Raw genomic sequence first — 17,408 nt, 5'->3', positions numbered from 1 at the left:
GCTCACTGTGGCCATTCACCGCCTGGGGAATGGACGTTATTAGACCAATCGAGCCTGCTGCTTCCAACAGACACAGGTTTATCCTAGTAACCATCGACTATTTCACCAAATGGGTCGAAGCAGCATCTTACAAAGCAGTGACTAAGAAAGTCGTGGCAGACTTTGTCCGAGACCCCATTGTTTGTCGATTCTGAATTCCAGAGTCAATCATTACTGATAATGGCTCTAACCTCAAAAACGACCTGATGAATGCTATGTGCGAAACTTTCAAGATCAAACACAAGAATTCCACAGCCTACAGGCCTCAGATGAATGGAGCTGTAGAAGCCGCCAACAAGAATATCAAGAAGATATTTAGGAAAATGATAAAGAATCACAGACAGTGGCACGAGAAGTTATCATTTGCCCTACTGGGGTATCGTACCACAGTCCGCACATCAACCAGGGCAACCCCCTATATTCTAGTTTACGGTACAGAGGCTGTCATTCCCGTTGAGGTAGAAATTCCTTCCCCAAGGATCATACAAGAAGCTGAGCTCGACGACGCATAGTAGGTAAAAGTCGTTATAAGCAACTAGCCCTTATAGACGAAAAGAGAATGAATGCAGTCTGTCATGGTCAACTCTATCAGAACAGAAAGTCCAGAGCCTTCAACAAAAGAGTCAAGCCAAGAGAGTTCGCACCGGTACAGCTAGTGTTAAAGAAAAATTTTCCACATCAAGATAAAGCAAAAGGGAAGTTCTCTCCCAACTAGCCGGGTCCCTACATGGTTCACCGGGTTTTGATAGGAGGAGCCCTCATACTTGCAGAAATGGACAGAGAATTCTGGCCAAAGCCGATCAATTCAGATGTAGTCAAGCGTTACTACGTGTAACCTTTATGCTTTCCTTATATGATGTAAATTGAACTACGCCTGACATGATTCCCATTTAAGAGGGGATACGTAAGCATCCCTATGGATTCGGTCATAATTCAATAAAAATTTCATTTCCCTCGCAATTGGAAACTAGGGTAAATTTTGAGGAGGACCCTCAAAATTCCGAAGTAATTCCAGCCGATCGACGCACGAGCAACAGTCAGAAATGTCAACCCGTCAAACTGGGGCAGAATTTTGAGGAGGACCCTCAAAATTCCGTTAGCAGGAGAGGTTGTAATGTCCTGACACAGTCGTCGGTTCATCTAAAAGTTATTTTTAATTTATGCAATACTTTTACAAAATCATGCATGATTATTATTGAAACTGCTTTGTTTAGCAACGCTACCCTAATGATACGGATGGTATCACCAGATCAAAGCCAAACAAGTCAAGCAAAGCCAATGGGGATACGAACTAACCTTCCCCTTACAAAACTCACAATTTTTCTTTTGATGCAGGCACTAGGATTAGACATACTGTACGCCCACGGGACAAACATTATTCAAAATACGATTCTCAGAACCGTTGCACTTACCAACATTTGCTATCAGTACACACCAATGATGTTCCATATGTCACAATGCTCCCAGTAATTACAATGTCGCAATCTGCTATCAGCTAAGAAAACTCTACTATCATTTGTTATTTTATTTCTTGCATAAGGCTACTATTCTTCCTTCTAATCTACATAAGGCTACTATTCTGCCTTCCAATCTGCATAAGTCTACCATTCTGTCTTCCGAGACTAAACGTTTTCTCCATCTGCATTTACATTGGATAAGGCTACCATTCTGCCTTTTGAGACTAAATGTTGTCTCCATCTGCATTTGCATTGCATAAGGCTACTATTCTGCCTTCCAATCTGCATAAGGCTACTATTCCGCCTTCCAATCTGCATAAGGCTATTATTCTGCCTTCTAATCTGCATAAGGCTACCATTCTGCCTTCCGAGGTAAAGCTCTACCTCCATCTGCATCTGCATTGCATAAGGCTACTATTCTGCCTTCCAATCTGCATAAGGCTACCATTCTGCCTTCCGAGGTAAAGCTCTACCTCCATCTACATCTGCATTGCATAAGGCTACTATTCTGCCTTCCAATCTGCATAAGGCTACTATTCTGCCTTCTAGTCTACATAAGGCTACCATTCTGCCTTTCGAGGCTAAGCTCTGCCTCTAATTTTCTTTGAAACTAAGCACTATCCCAAACACTATTTATCTCGCTTCTCTTACGAGTTAAGATCCACCCTTCAATTCGCAAGAATGGACTCTGTCTTGTCCGTATCATACTATTGCATCCTTCATGGTCTGAAATATCGCCAACTCATCCAAAAGCGTCATCGTTCGGAGGCACCATCTTCATAGTCCGAAAACACCATGTCATGGCCTGAGGATCTCTTTCAATCTTTTGCATATCATTATTCAAAGGCGTCATGGTTCGGAGGTACCATCCTCATAGCCCAAGAACATCATTTCATGGCCTGCAAATCCTGCATCAAACGACCTATGGCCCAGGACATCATGGTCTGAGGATGCCATTCCTAACCGTCCAAAGACAACATTCATGGTCCGGCGGGAATTTGCATCATGTTTAAATTTATGCACAGTATACGCTTGCGTTGCTTATATTTGCAGGTAAGACGAAGAGCAACGACTATCCCAGCAGGAGCGATCCCGCTCCAGTTCCCTCAAGCCATATCAAACCAAACCATTCTCGTAAACCGTTCACTCACCCAGCCCTAGATGTTGCGTCCGTTTTTGAAATGGCTTCATCGGTATACTCCGCCGATGGATCCTAAACTACATACGACCTGATTCCTATAAAACCAGGAATATGTAGGCAACTTAGAAACTAGGGTGCGGCCTAAACCTCTTCAAACAGTTTTGCTCAGTCAAAATTGGCCATCATATCTTTACCCGACAACTCTTTCATCCTTCCCGAGTAAAGAGGGGCAGTTGTTGATACCCAATTTTTCCTCAAACTGTTTTTAAATTTGCATATATACCTTCAAAATCACTTTTATAATAATTGGTATTTTTCCATAATTTTCCATATTAGTATCAATTTATTTTCTAATTTATTCAGTACTTTATATCCAATAATTAATCATAAATTACATTACAAGTAATTTCAAAGTATCTCTTAGCTCAATATATCATTTTTAATCCTTTTAGGATTTAATTATTTCACAAATTAGCTAATTTGGTATTGTTTGGCTATAATTACAACAATTTTGCAATTATAGCCAATTGTACACTTTATGCTATTTTAGTTCAATAATCGGTCCTTTTGTATTTTAAATATTAGTTAATTACCTTAATTTTACCTATTTAACTTTAATTTTATTTTATCTAATTCTTAGCTATTTTTATTAATTATTTATCTAATTTTAATTAGGTATTTAACAATTAGTCACTCCCTATTTAAATTCTAGCCTAAATCCAACCGGACCCCTAACCCAATTAAAAATACACCAGACCCAAGCCCAAACCCAAACCATACTCGACCCAATCCCTGGTCCAGTCTGGACCGTTGATCAAATCTAATCAATGGTCCAGATTCCCCCATACCATATTAAACCCTAATGACTACCCCCATCTCTCATTTCATTTCCCCCTCTCATTCTCTCTCAACCGATCTCTCTATCTCTGGTTCTCTCTAGAACCTTCTCATCTCCCCTCTTCTCCGATGGACCTTGTCCACCTTCTACAGCCACCTCCCTCGCTGGAAACCATGACCTCTCATCATCTCCTGACCCCTACTTCACCCCACAACGGTTTGACATTACCCTAAGATCCTCAGGTGAACTTGGAGCGATTCAACTCCTACCCATGGTCCTTCATTGTTACATCCCGTATTTTCGTATGTTAAAATTTCGTCGTAAGTTAATCGGCGTAAGTTCGGGGATGGGATTATTTTGAGATTTTAAGTATTATGCTATTTCAAACAAGTGATAAGTAAATTCGTGAAGGTGAGAGGGGAAGCAAGTCAAAGAAAATGAATTTTCGTCCAAGTTTGGCATGTTGGGATAAAATACGGCCCGTGCTAAAATACTTTGTATTTATGGACTAGTACCATACGAGGTACCACATGACCATGATAGTAAGGTGTATAATGTATGTGAAAAGTGAGTAGTATTTTAAGTAAGTGGGAATAATTCTCAATTATGCGGACAATAGAATAATTACCGGGTAACGAAATATTACCCGATTAACTAATAAGTGGATAAATTTAATCAATTATCCCAAAGAGTAACGTGGCAGCATATCACATATTAAAAGAATGACTCTTCAAGTCATTTCATTATGTGGCAAAGGTATACAATACTTGGCAAAGTTACACAAGAAGATGAAGTATTATGAATTCTTAATCAGTATCTACAAAAACGTGAAGTGATCTTGGTAATGCCAAAAAATTGAACGCATCAGTTCAAACAACACATTATTTGAATCAAATTGAAAGGAAAGCTTCAGTAGTTCTTCAGTTACCTAGTGTGACTCAATTTATCGATTTACGCTTGGGAGTCAAACATCTCAATTCTCCCCAATTGATCTAACACCTCTTGCCAATTAAGTTAACTAAGTTTAAATTGTTGTAATAATCTTGGCACAAGCGCATGTATTTTCTATAGTGCCAAACCATATGGAGCTAAGACTAAAGTAGTACAAAGATGATTGTCTGAATATGGGCCTGATCAAGGTCAAACTAGAGCGTTGTGCACAAAGCACTGGTGTAGTTCATTCAAAAAAACGTGATTTTGGCACAAAAAGAAATCGTACGAGGCTACGTAAATAGCAATGGGATTTTACGATTCTAAGGGACTACGGTGCAATCTTCTCCAAGAGTATTATACGGAGTATTCCCTACCCCCAAGAATGTTAAGGCTAAGCTCTTCTTTCATTTGGCATGATCTCGTCATTACATTCATATCCCGGAATTTACGTATATTTTGCTAGTCTCGCAAATTGCGTATATTTTTCTAGTGTTGTATGTTATAATATTCTCCTTATCAGGATTTCATATTCAGTTGAGCGCTTATGAGTCCAGTCAAGAGAGCAGGGAAGTTACATATATACAGTTTAAAAGTATTTTCATTACCATCGAGCTACAATCGATGTGCAGTCCCCTATTGGGCAACCTCTGATCAGATGGTAAGTTATATACCGAGCCTACTGTGGCTGAGCGCGTATGAGCGAGCCCAGTTGGTCGATATACAGAGCCTAGTATGGCCGAGCGCTTATGAGCGATCCTACTATGGCAGAGCAGTTATATATATTTATATATATATACCGAGCCTTATAGGGCCGGACAGCTATTTTACTTACTATATTGAGAGAATTGAGTTAGTATCAGCAGGTAAGCATATCTTCAGATTTTCTTTGACTTCCAGCTACTTGCATTTATTATATTATCAGATCAGTTTCAGCTTTCAGTATATTGCCTTACATACTCAATACATTATTTCGTACTAATGTCCCTTTTCTTGGGGTGCTGCATTTCATGCGTGCAGGTCAGACAGACAGACGAGTAGGCCTCTTCAATAAGTGTTGCCCGAGTTCAGCTTGATCGGTAAGATCCATGCCTTTTGGAGTTTCCGGGTCTAGAACCCTATGTATATCTTGTATATATATGTATATATATGTCATGAGTAGGTCGGAGAGCCGTTCCGATCACAGTATATCTATCAGTAGAGGCTTGTAGACATATCTTGTCAGTTAGTGCAGTATGTTGGGCTTTCACGCCTTGTATGTATATTTGGTTAGTTTGTCAGCTGTAATAGTTATGACGGCCTTGTCGGCCCAATTGTATATTGACATTTAGTCAGCACTCGCAATTATCCTGCAATGTGGCCCATAGCCAAAGTATGACATCATATGTTCAGAGTCCCTTAGTTTCAAGTTAGTACACAATGATAAGAAAGGCACTGGGTGCCAGTCGGGGCCCATCGGTTTGGGTCATGACAAAAGTGGTATCAGAGCAGTTCTGTCCTAGGGAGTCTACAAGCCGTGTCTAGTAGAGTCTTGTTTATGGGTGTGTTGTGCACCAGACTTATAAGAAGGAGGCTACAGGGCATTTAGGATTGTCACTCTTTCTTCCTACTCTAGATCGTGTGGTAGAGCTCAGTTGTAGGAACTCAATTTCCTAAACTCTATCTTACTTATAGCATGACGATACCTACATCCAAAAAGACGGTTGGTAAGAGAGATAGTTGTGGAAGAGCTGAGTTAGAGGAATTGGATTTTTGTAAGATGCCTATGACAAGTAAATATGAAGTCTTTAGCAGATCATGGGTGTACTGAAATGGGTAAGCTTCCTGATAAGAAGCCTTAAGGCAAGAATGCCTATCCATCTTTATGGTGAAGGACAATGAGAGATTAAGAAGATAAGTACAAGTTTCGGCAAGTAAAAGAAGCAAGGTGAAAAAGGGTACGAGGTACCTAGTTAATGAAGGTTAACAACCTTTATAATTGAGGCAAAGGAACATAAGCTTCTTGAGTTATATTTAATAGTAACAGAGGTATATACAATTGGTCACATCCTTTCCAAATATGTCCTATAGGGGTTAACAAAAGTAGTATAAGAAGAGATGATGGATGAATTGATTGCGTCAGTTGACATTTCCGTAGGATATTGCAAATGTTCTAATAGATCTCTTTATGAGACACCTAGATGGTGCACTCTAAAGTAGTGCAGCCAGATATGAGTACTACAAAGACTTGTACTATAAGCCTTGAAGGGATAAATATTACCTTAGTGTGGCTCGCGTCTCTAGTAAAGCAAAAACGTTAAGCAACTTGAAGAGCCACTGGATGGAGCAAAGGAAATCTAAAAGCGAAAGAATGTCATATTGAAGTTTTCACAAGAAAAGGGATATGAAGAAATATTAGCAGAATAATGAGAAGAGAGATAAGGAAGCATTATAAATAAGGTGTGATACATTGATGAAAACGGTAGAGTGTTACTATTGTCAAATGAAGGAAGAGACGAAAGGTGATGGGCCTTAAGATAATAAAAGAATATAGGCCATAAGGTCATATCCCCATTTTGAGAAATAAGTTTGAAAGTCTAACGCGATTACCAAGAGGAAAATGTAGACCCAGAGTAATAGAAATTAATATGGACTGGGGAACAAGATAAACTAAATATGAATTAGGAACTGAGTGATTTGATAATAGTCAGCATCGTGAGAATTTCAGATCATGTTCCGGCAATAATAGGACGGACCACAGAAGGAGATTCATGATGAATTCAGAGAATGGTCATTCAGGGAGACGCTTCCCTAGAGCAAGCAATGTGAGCAAAGTTAAGCTTAAGAGATTGTATGTTCTAGTTACGCTAAGTGTCACCCTCGCGAGTAAGGGAATGTGTCATCCTTGGTACAGGAGGATTGTCGCGAGGCGAGTAAGGATCATTGATGTTGAGAAACAACGCCAAAGATGAAGAGGTAAAACATCTATAGGTAGATCCTTGTGGCTTCAGCTTTTAGTACACCCCTAAAGGGGGGAATATGGAGTGATGTGACATTAAGTCAGAATTAAGTGGTTCTAGTGACTATGGAATGGTAAAGGAAGTAAAGGTTCCTGTCCGAGCTGTTATTAATAAATAAGGAGCCAGTGCGAGACGTAAGTTAATAAAAAGGAAATAACCCAAGAAAGATTACAAGGAATATTGATATGAGAATGGGCCAACGAATAGTTAGTAATTGGTCGGGAAGATCCCAGTTATGGCTAAACAGGAGGTTACAGACGAGTCATCAGATCATGTAAGATAAACATAGTATAACCCAACATGGAGAATTTAGCCTCGAAGAATATCATTATAATACTTAAATTATATTCAAACAAGCATCGGGGTAGTTAAAGGTACCGTATGAGTGTTATGGGGATAAAAGAAAGTGCCACTGGGAAGGCAGTTAAAATATCAGTTCAGAAGCAACCATACAAGCACAAGGGCATGGAAGTAAGCAACTACGGATGATTAGATGATAAGCAAATAAGGACATCAAAAAGGTCTGTAATAAGCTCACAACTTTATGAGAGCCAAGGGTTCTCCCTAAGTACTACAACAAAAGACTATCTGAGGAGATAAGAAAGAAGGCTTCAACCTAAGCACAACGACCTAAAGAGGAAATGGTCATGTAACAACAATCTCGCAATAACATTGTAAGCATCCCAAAGGAAAATGGCACCCACCGTGGCTAATGAACGGGAAGTAAGAATTAAAAGTAATATTCGAGATCATATGAGTTGTATGAAAACTATGGCAAGTTGCATATTTAAGAGAGCTGAGATGGAACGAAAGGAATTATTCGATCAATGGTCCAGAGTTAGTACGTTATGGACACACTCAAGATTTTGGAGCATTATATTTGTTGGCAATCATACAGCCATAGAAGACTCTGATATAAGTTAAAAAGAAGAATTGAGCCCAGGGCATAGACAAATGATTGAATTGTTAAAAGATTGTATCATGGATATTCCATAATGCCCATGAAAGGATAAGGTAATAACTGATACCATGAGCCACAAATCGGAAGGTAGAGTAAACCTATATAAAGGCTGATCGGAAGGAAGAGGAAGCTAAAGAATCACATCACCCAAGTAAATCAAGAGTCTGATTATTGGACCTAGAAAAAATTATAGATGTTGTGCTTGAGAACATGACAAAATCACTCTTAATATAAGATGTTCAAGAGGAATAATATAACAACCATAATCTATAATGACTCTACAAGAAATCCAGTTAGAAGAAGTACCAGCCTCATAAGAAGTCAGTACGAAGCTCACATCAGATAGTGTATGTAGCAGAGGTGCGAGTATTATAATAGAGATTCAAGTTATAGACATGAATTATACCTATGTGGAGGGAAGGTCATGAAAGAGATAGAAGATACGATGAAAAATTTTAAGGTAAGTAAGGTAAAGGTCAACAACGTACGAGATACTCAAAGGCAGAAGATCGTGACTAATCCATACTTCGGATAGAAGTCTATAAGCACGGGGATTAAATATCCAAGAATGATAGCAGTGGCGTCAGTAGCATATCTTCCAGCCTATGGTCTAGGTATCGAAAAGCCTGATTATGAGAGTAAAGGATAGTTAGAGACGATGTGATGTCTTGCTTGATGCTCCAAAACAACATAAGGAAATATATGTGCAAGCAAGTTGAAGGAAGGCCGCAGATAGAATAAATAGATATGTATAGGTCCCAAGCTAAAGTATAGTAGAGCGACAAAGTTTTAACGAAACATGAGTAAGGATGAGGAAAGGCAAGTGAAAGGGTGACGAGAACGGATAAGTCCTCGGGATTAAAACACATGAAAACAAGAAAGCTAATAGTTTCTCTAAGTTATAGAAAGTTCAGTATAGCCTGAATAAACTCAAAAGGAGTCTAAAACTAATAACATTCAGAAGAGATGGAATGCTGCCTTGTTAATAGAATGAGGGTGTAATTATTATAGAAAAAAAATGAATGACGTTTGGGCCTTCGATTGAGTAATGATCTGACGAATAAAAGAAAGGGATCTCATGAATTGGACAGGATTAAAATACCCACGCAAGGTAAATCACATTGGGATGCTGTGAGATACGATTATGAAAGCAGGGTATTGCCCCAGGTGGATCAATCTAATTATTTCAGATGTTCCCCAATAAAACGTGAATCCTAGAAGCAATATTACATAAGAGGTTAAGTTATCAGGGGTGGATTATGGATCAACATTGAGGTGAATCAACAATTGATGGATAAATGTTATAAAGTATGAGAAGAGATTAAGTCATCATTCTTAAGATGAACAGTAATGTGGAAGCAGTAGAGGACATAATTTATACGTATGGGATAAGAAATGAAAGTAACCTGGGATTTGGTAGCAGACCTCAGTAACGAGAAGTCGAGGTAAGAATTATTGTATAGTATGACCTATGTAGATGCAGTAAAGTCATACGAATGGATAACCACATCTATAGAATAAGATATAGCAATATTCGTAAGTTCGACAAAAAAAAAGGAACGAAGAACTTCATGATTGGCTAAAAACTGGAGGAAAATGGAGAGGAGAGTCGCATAAGCACACTTACAAGGTCAGTATCGTAGAAGCTGCATATGGGAGGTAGCAACAAGTATGAGATTGGAAGGAATTTGATCACAAGTCATGGCGTGGGAAAGGGGGATAAAAGGGGGAATACCCTAGACTTTGGACTTATTCACAGAACAGTTGCCTAGATGGCAAGAGGACTACTAAAGTATTCGGAAGACATAGGCTATGAAAATGATAAGATCACTAGTCAACATTCGAGGACGAATGTTCCAAAGGGGAGAATGATGTTACATCTCGCATTTTCGTATGTTAAAGTTTTGTCATAAGCTAATCGACGTAAGTTTGGGGATGGAATTATTTTGAGATTTTAAGTATTATGCTATTTCAAACAAGTGATAAGTAAATTCGTGAAGGTGAGAGGGGAAGTAAGTCAAAGAAAACGAATTTTTGTCCAAGTTTGGCATGTTGGGATAAAATATGGCCCGAGCTAAAATACTCAGTATTTATGGACTAGTGCCATACGAGGTACCACATGATCATGATAGTAAGGTGTATAATGTACATGAAAGTGAGTGGTATTTAAGCAAGTGAGAATAATTCTCAATTATGCGGATAATAGATTAATTACCGGGTAACGAAATATTACCCGGTTAACTAACAAGTGGATAAATTTAATCAATTATCCCAAAGAGTAACGTGGCAGCATGTCACATATTAAAAGAATGACTCTTCAAGTCATTTTATTATGTGGCAAAGGTATACAATACTTGGCAAAGTTACAAAAGAAGATGAAGTATTATGAATTCTTAATCAGTATCTACAAAAATGTGAAGTGATCTTGGTAATGCCAAAAAATTGAACGCATCAGTTCAAACAACACATTATTTGAATCAAATTGAAAAGAAAGCTTCAGTAGTTCTTCAGTTACCTAGTGTGACTCAATTTATCGATTTACGCTTGGGAGTCAAACATCTCAATTCTCCCCAATTGATCCAACACCTCTTGTCAATTAAGTTAACTAAGTTTAAATTGTTGTAATAATCTTGGCACAAGCGCATGTATTTTCTATAGTGCCAAACCATATGGAGCTAAGACTAAAGCAGTACAAAGATGATTGTCTGAATATGGGCCTGATCAAGGTCAAACTAGAGCATTGTTCACAAAGCACTGATGTAGTTCATTCAAAAAAACGTGATTTTGGCACAAAAAAAATCGTACGAGGCTACGTAAATAGCAATGGAATTTTACGATTCTAAGGGACTACGGTACAATCTTCTCCAAGAGTATTATACGGAGTATTCCCTACCCCCAAGAATGTTAAGGCTAAACTCTTCTTTCATTTGGCATGATCTCGTCATTACATTCATATCCCGGAATTTACATATATTTTGCTAGTCTCACAAATTGCGTATATTTTTCTAGTGTTGTAAGTTATAATATTCTCCTTATCGGAATTTCATATTCAGTTGAGTATTTTCTTCTTCCAGTCAAGAGAGCAGGGAAGTTACATATATACAGTATTAAAAGTATTTTCATTACCATCAAGCTATAATCGATGGGCAGGCCCCTATTGGGCAACCTCTGATCAGATGGTAAGTTATATACCGAGCCTACTGTGGCCGAGCGCATATGAGCGAGCCCAGTTGGTCGAGATACAGAGCCTAGTATGGCCGAGCGCTTATGAACGAGCCTACCACGGCAGAGCAGTTATATATATACTGAGCCTACTTTGGTCGAGCGCTTATGAGCAAACCCAGTTGGCCGAGATACAGAGCCTAGTATGGCCGAGCGCTTATGAGCGAGCCTACTATGGCAGAGCAGTTATATATATATATATATATATAAATACCGAGACTTATAGGGCCGGACAACTATTTTACTTACTATATTGAGATAATTGAGTCAGTATCAGCAGGTAAGCATATCTTCAGATTATCTTTGACTTCCAACTACTTGCAGTATTATATTATCAGTTCAGTTTTAGCTTTCAGCATATTGCCTTACATACTCAGTACATTATTTTGTACTGACGTCCCTTTTCTGGGGGCACTGCATTTCATGCGTGCAGGTCAGACAGACAGACGAGTAGGCCTCTTCAATAAGTGTTGCTCGAGTTCAGCTTGATCGGTAAGCTCCATGACTTTTGGAGTTTCCGGGTCTAGAGCCCTATGTATATCTTGTATATATACGTATATATATGTCACGAGTAGGTCGGAGAGCCGTTCCGATCACAGTATATCTATCAGTAGAGGCTTGTAGACATATCTTGTCAGTTAGTGCAGTATGTTGGGCTTTCACGCCTTGTATGTATATTTGGTTAGTTTGTCAGCTGTAATAGTTATGACGGCCTTGTCGGCCCAATTGTATATTGACATTTAGTCAGCACTCGCAATTATCCTGCAATGTGGCCCATAGCCAAAGTATGACATCATATGTTCAGAGTCCCTTAGTTTCAAGTTAGTACACAATGATAGAAGAGGCACTGGGTGCCAGTCGGAGCCCATCGGTTTGGGTCGTTGCATTCATGCCATTTTTTTGGCCACCTTAGGCCGTTCGAGTAAGATCTATGACTTTTTCGGTTAAAACCGATAACCCTTTAAGGTTTTCTCATTTCTCTGGGTTCTCTGAAACCCTAACTCTTAAGATTCTCTGATTTTATTTTAGATCTATCTTATATCTATGTATACTATGAGATTTTTTTATTTTCCTCAAAGGCTTTTTCCGATTTTTCTAAAGTAACTCTTTGTCTTCGAACTAGGGTTCCTAAAACACCTTTTCAAAATGCTTCTCTCTTCTGATTTTTGTATGTTTAAAATGTTTGTTTAAATTTTCTCCTCTATTCGAGTTCTTCTGTTGAAAACCCTAATTTCGTCTCTTAAACTTCTTAGATCTGTACAGATCTGAGAAGGATCAAACTTATTTTTACTTGTTTTTATGGAAAATATCTTGAATTTTGAATGGCTTGTCATCTTCCTAAACTAGGGTTTCTGAAAATATTTTTTCATCGAAATGCTTTCTGGTTTTAAGTGCTTAATTCCCTGCATCTATGTGCTTTGACTGATTTGGTTGAGTTCTTCCTTGACCCTAACTAGCCTATGTAAAAAAAACTTAATTTTTAGGGTTCTTCGTTTGTTTTCTGTGTACGACTTACTGATTCTCATGTTTCTTTTGAGTTCTTGTGATTTCTTGTGACTGTCTTGCTCTATTTATATGTTAAACATGATGACTCTTCAGCATGACTTTCTCGTTGATTGATTCTGAATTCCTTATTATTTGGTGGGATTTGAACATTTTCCTTTGTACCCCCCGACTACTACCTTTCCACTTAATTTGATTAGTTGTTTACCTTAATTAACTTTTCCTTACCTTGTTTGCATTGCTACTTGATTCTTACTGATTGTTTCCTTAGTGTGAAAACTCTCTGAACCTAGCCTTAATTACTTGTTCTATACTAGTATTATTTTAAAAAATTTCTTTATTTGTTATACTCTAGCCGTATGATTTCTTTCCTTACTTGTCACCTACACTTTACCATTTACACTGACTCCCTTAATCAAAGGGAGATTCGAACCAATTTTTTATACTGAGTTCAATAATTACTGAAGAATTGATTCTTGCCTATTTTAATAAGTTTTCAAACTACTATATAAATTACTCTCTTCTACAGTATAGTTGAGAATACACACACACATACACTCTGTTCTTTCTTTGCTACTTGTGCTAACTGCTTGTCTAGTCAGCTGAAAGCCAAGGATAGACTGTGGAACTCTACTTGCTTTACTTTCTGCACTTTACTTTCTTAACTGGTATGTTCCTAGTTCAATTCTGAAACTCAACTCTATGTGCTCCACGTCTGTTAATCCATGTCTCATTCAACACTAATTTAATGGCTTGTGTATTTAATTGCTCTTCTTGTTTACTACTTTATTCAGCATGCTTAAGTTTTGCCCTCTCTTGTTCAAGTGTGTAATCAGCATATCTACTTGAGTTCTTATCTATTTCCCTCAACTAGTATGCCATGTTAGTATCATAGACTCCTAATGTACTTGATTAACACTAAGTAGCATGACTAACTCTGTGTAATAGACCCCTTCCTTGTAATTCACCATGTCTACTGTTTTCTTACATTTTTGTACTACTATTCTGCCCTAATCCCCCACCCCCTAATCCCCAACACATTGTAAGCATGTGTTTGTGACACCCAATCACTATGTGATCCTGAACCTTTCCCCTACACATAATGAGTAACTCTGTTAAGCTCCTGGCCCTTCCACACTGCACTTACTCTGTCTTGGCTATGAAATCTGGGTGTGAGCACTGTCCAGGATCCCTTGAGGTCCTTAGGGAACTCTGACACACCCAGATATGAGAAGGCTATGGAACAATCTTGGCACTTGAGGTGATTTATTACATAACTCAGGGAGGAAGTCCTAATCAGGTGCTGAAAGTTTGGGCCTGCTTCAGGCTCTCTATAGTGTAATTTCTATTCATTTTAGTATTGGTCTGTAATTATTTGTAGACGACTCTGGGGTTGGATAGAGAAAAGGGATGGGGTAAATGTGCATGCTATAGTTGTTAAGGGTAGAAAACATGTTATTAGGTTTATATTCCTAATTGCGCAATAGAAACCATGCTTAGGATTCATTCATTAGACACCATGCTATTTAGGATTTATATGTATTGTTTCCAGCATCTCATCAACACTTAGAAATCCTGTCTATAGGGTAGATAATAACAATAAAATAAGCTGCTATTATGTGATTCTGCCCATGTAAACATGTTCTGAAATTTCATTTAGAAATCATGCTCTTAGGAAATTCTGCAATCATGTTGTGCATTTAGAAATCCTGCTTTAGGAATCCTGCATATAAATCATTAGATACCATGATTGGGTTCTCGTTCATACTCACTCAGCTATGCTTAGTTAAACTATTGATGCATGAAAAGGAGTATCAACAGTCTTATCCTGCTTTAAACAAACTGATAATAATCCCTGCATGTCTTTGCAATATTTAGAATAGCACGTTTTAGGTACAAACAATTTCCAAACTGTTTTTAATAATCCCGAATAGCTGCTACATGTTATTTTACGCCTAGGAAAGCCTTAGGTAATAACTTAAGTGAAAACCAGAACCATCTTTATTTAACTATCAGCATGTTTAAATCAGTAGGCAAGCCTGATTCGGACTTTTTTTCTGAGTCATGCAATAAATCTGATTCTGTTGTTTGTCACTTAGATACCTTGTTAGGATCTTAATTTAGACCTTAATTGTGTATGAGTCATGTTGTCCATGTGCATTACTTGTGGAGGTATATCTGAGCTTTCTATCTGTTTTCTATGCTTTCCCCCCTAAATGCAGTCCTATGTGTTCTTATTTGTTGCCTAGTATTTTGCCTTTAAACCTGAGGGTCTGCCTAGAACCTCCCTCATAGGATAGAAATCCTAAACTCCTTCAGGGTCATAGGAAGGGACGGGTAACAGCATGCAATAGGGGTCGAGACCAACCCTCGCTTTAATTACCTTCACGGGGCGGGAAAGGGTAGATATGGATATGATGACCGGTGCGTTAACACCACGTGTAGCCCCTCTTTGAGGAGTTTCATACCGGGTATTGCATTGATATGATCCATATTATAAACAAACCTAGGACACCCCCTTTTACATTTCCAAATATGCTTAGATTGTAACTCTTTTCAAAATTTCGCTTTTCATTGATTTTTTTTCAAACACTTTTTTATTTAAACTTAAATCCCCTACTATTTGAGTCATACTTGCTTATTTGCTAATTGTACAAATTCACAAAAACTGTTTGGCCGGGAACCACACTAGTAGATCCTGAGGGGTGCCTAACACATTCCCCTTAGGATAGTTTCAAGCCCTTACCATATCTCTGGTTACTAAACGTAGTTACGAATGAACCCTATAGGTTTCCTAACACACCTTAAATCATTAGGTGCGACTCTTCAAAATGCAAACCCCCGTTCCCAAAAGGAAAGAGTTGTCCCAACCAAAATGTCATAAACCCGATTCCGCGAAGGAAAAAGGGGGCGCGACAAAAGGTGACCAAAAATAGCAAAAAAAATTTCGAAAATTTTATGCTTCTTTTTTTAAAAAAAATGTGGGCTGAACCCGATGGAGGTTGCCTACGTATCTCACATCCGGTGAGAATCAAACTCGCGTAGTTTGGTGATAAAATTTCCAATAAAACTAACTATATTTTTTCTTTTTATGAAAAATTAATCATGGACACCACACGCCGTCCACTTATATATATATATATATATATATATATATATATATATATATATATATATATATATAATTTTATAAAGAACGGACATTTGTACAGAATCGAGAGCATTTTTTTCTCTGCTCATTCAACTAATCAACCCTAAATCCAGTCAACATGAAAGCCTCCCAAATAAAGTAACAGGTAGCACATAAGTGAACATGATTGTCTCAAAGAGGATACCTGTCTCTTACAGATCCGGCCCCTGTGCCGAGTTTCGCTAAGTCAAATTCACGTGATGCACATAAAGCGAACCTACTAGGGATATCTAGCATGAGGTTTGTTCTTCTAGGTTTAAATCCTGGTGGAGAAGGTATCTAGACTGGCTTACTCGAGCGGACAACTCGAGCCAAGGAGGGTCAGTGTACCGATAGCATTGCATTCTGGCTTAACTGGTGGTGCTTCCCGCCTAAAACATGTATGACTAAAATCCTTCACCGGGTGACAAGCACCTTGGCTATCTTAAAGAAAGGGGGCTATGTCAAGCAAACTCTTGATGAAGAGGTGATCAATACTTTATTTATCATGCTCCGAACAGCACAAGCATTTGCTTGCTAATATTATACCTTTCATCTGACTTTATTCCCTTAACTGATTGTGAAATTCCCTCATACAAAGTCAAATAATGTCCAATTTTTAATTTCAAGAAAACTCGGAGTGGTGCGTGAGAAGACAGTTTATATGTACAGTTCAACAATATCAAAATGGTAAAAAGCGAACAGGTTGCCAGAGCTGTCACACCCTTTTTCTACCCCAAAAAGATATGTGTATGGATTTGTGTGTTAAGGAGTTTTTCCAATTAAAGTGACAAACTTGAGTAGGGATTATTTTAATTGTTCACAGTCACCACTTGGAATTGATTTTTTTGGTGTTCCAAGTCACCTTTTATTTGAATTCCTAGTCAAAGGAATGTTTGACTTTATTGTTATTGGTATGCGAAAATAAAGTTCGGATAAGAAATTCTATTGACCGAGGAGAAGTTGTAAAGCATTCCCCGAGTCTCGTGGTTCTAGCACAGTCGCTTTTATTGACTAAAATTGGCTTGAATTAATTTTTGGATAAACTATGCTTTATTTGATTTTTCATGTTTGCCTATGTCCGCTTTTATTGTTGATTATTAGAATTATTAAAAAAATAATTTGGATAAATTATGTTGTCATAACCAC

The sequence above is a fragment of the Nicotiana tabacum genome, chromosome 20 (genome assembly GCF_000715075.1).
Source record: "Nicotiana tabacum cultivar K326 chromosome 20, ASM71507v2, whole genome shotgun sequence".
NCBI classification, from domain to species: domain Eukaryota; kingdom Viridiplantae; phylum Streptophyta; class Magnoliopsida; order Solanales; family Solanaceae; genus Nicotiana; species Nicotiana tabacum.
Note: the sequence above shows the minus strand (reverse complement) of the source record.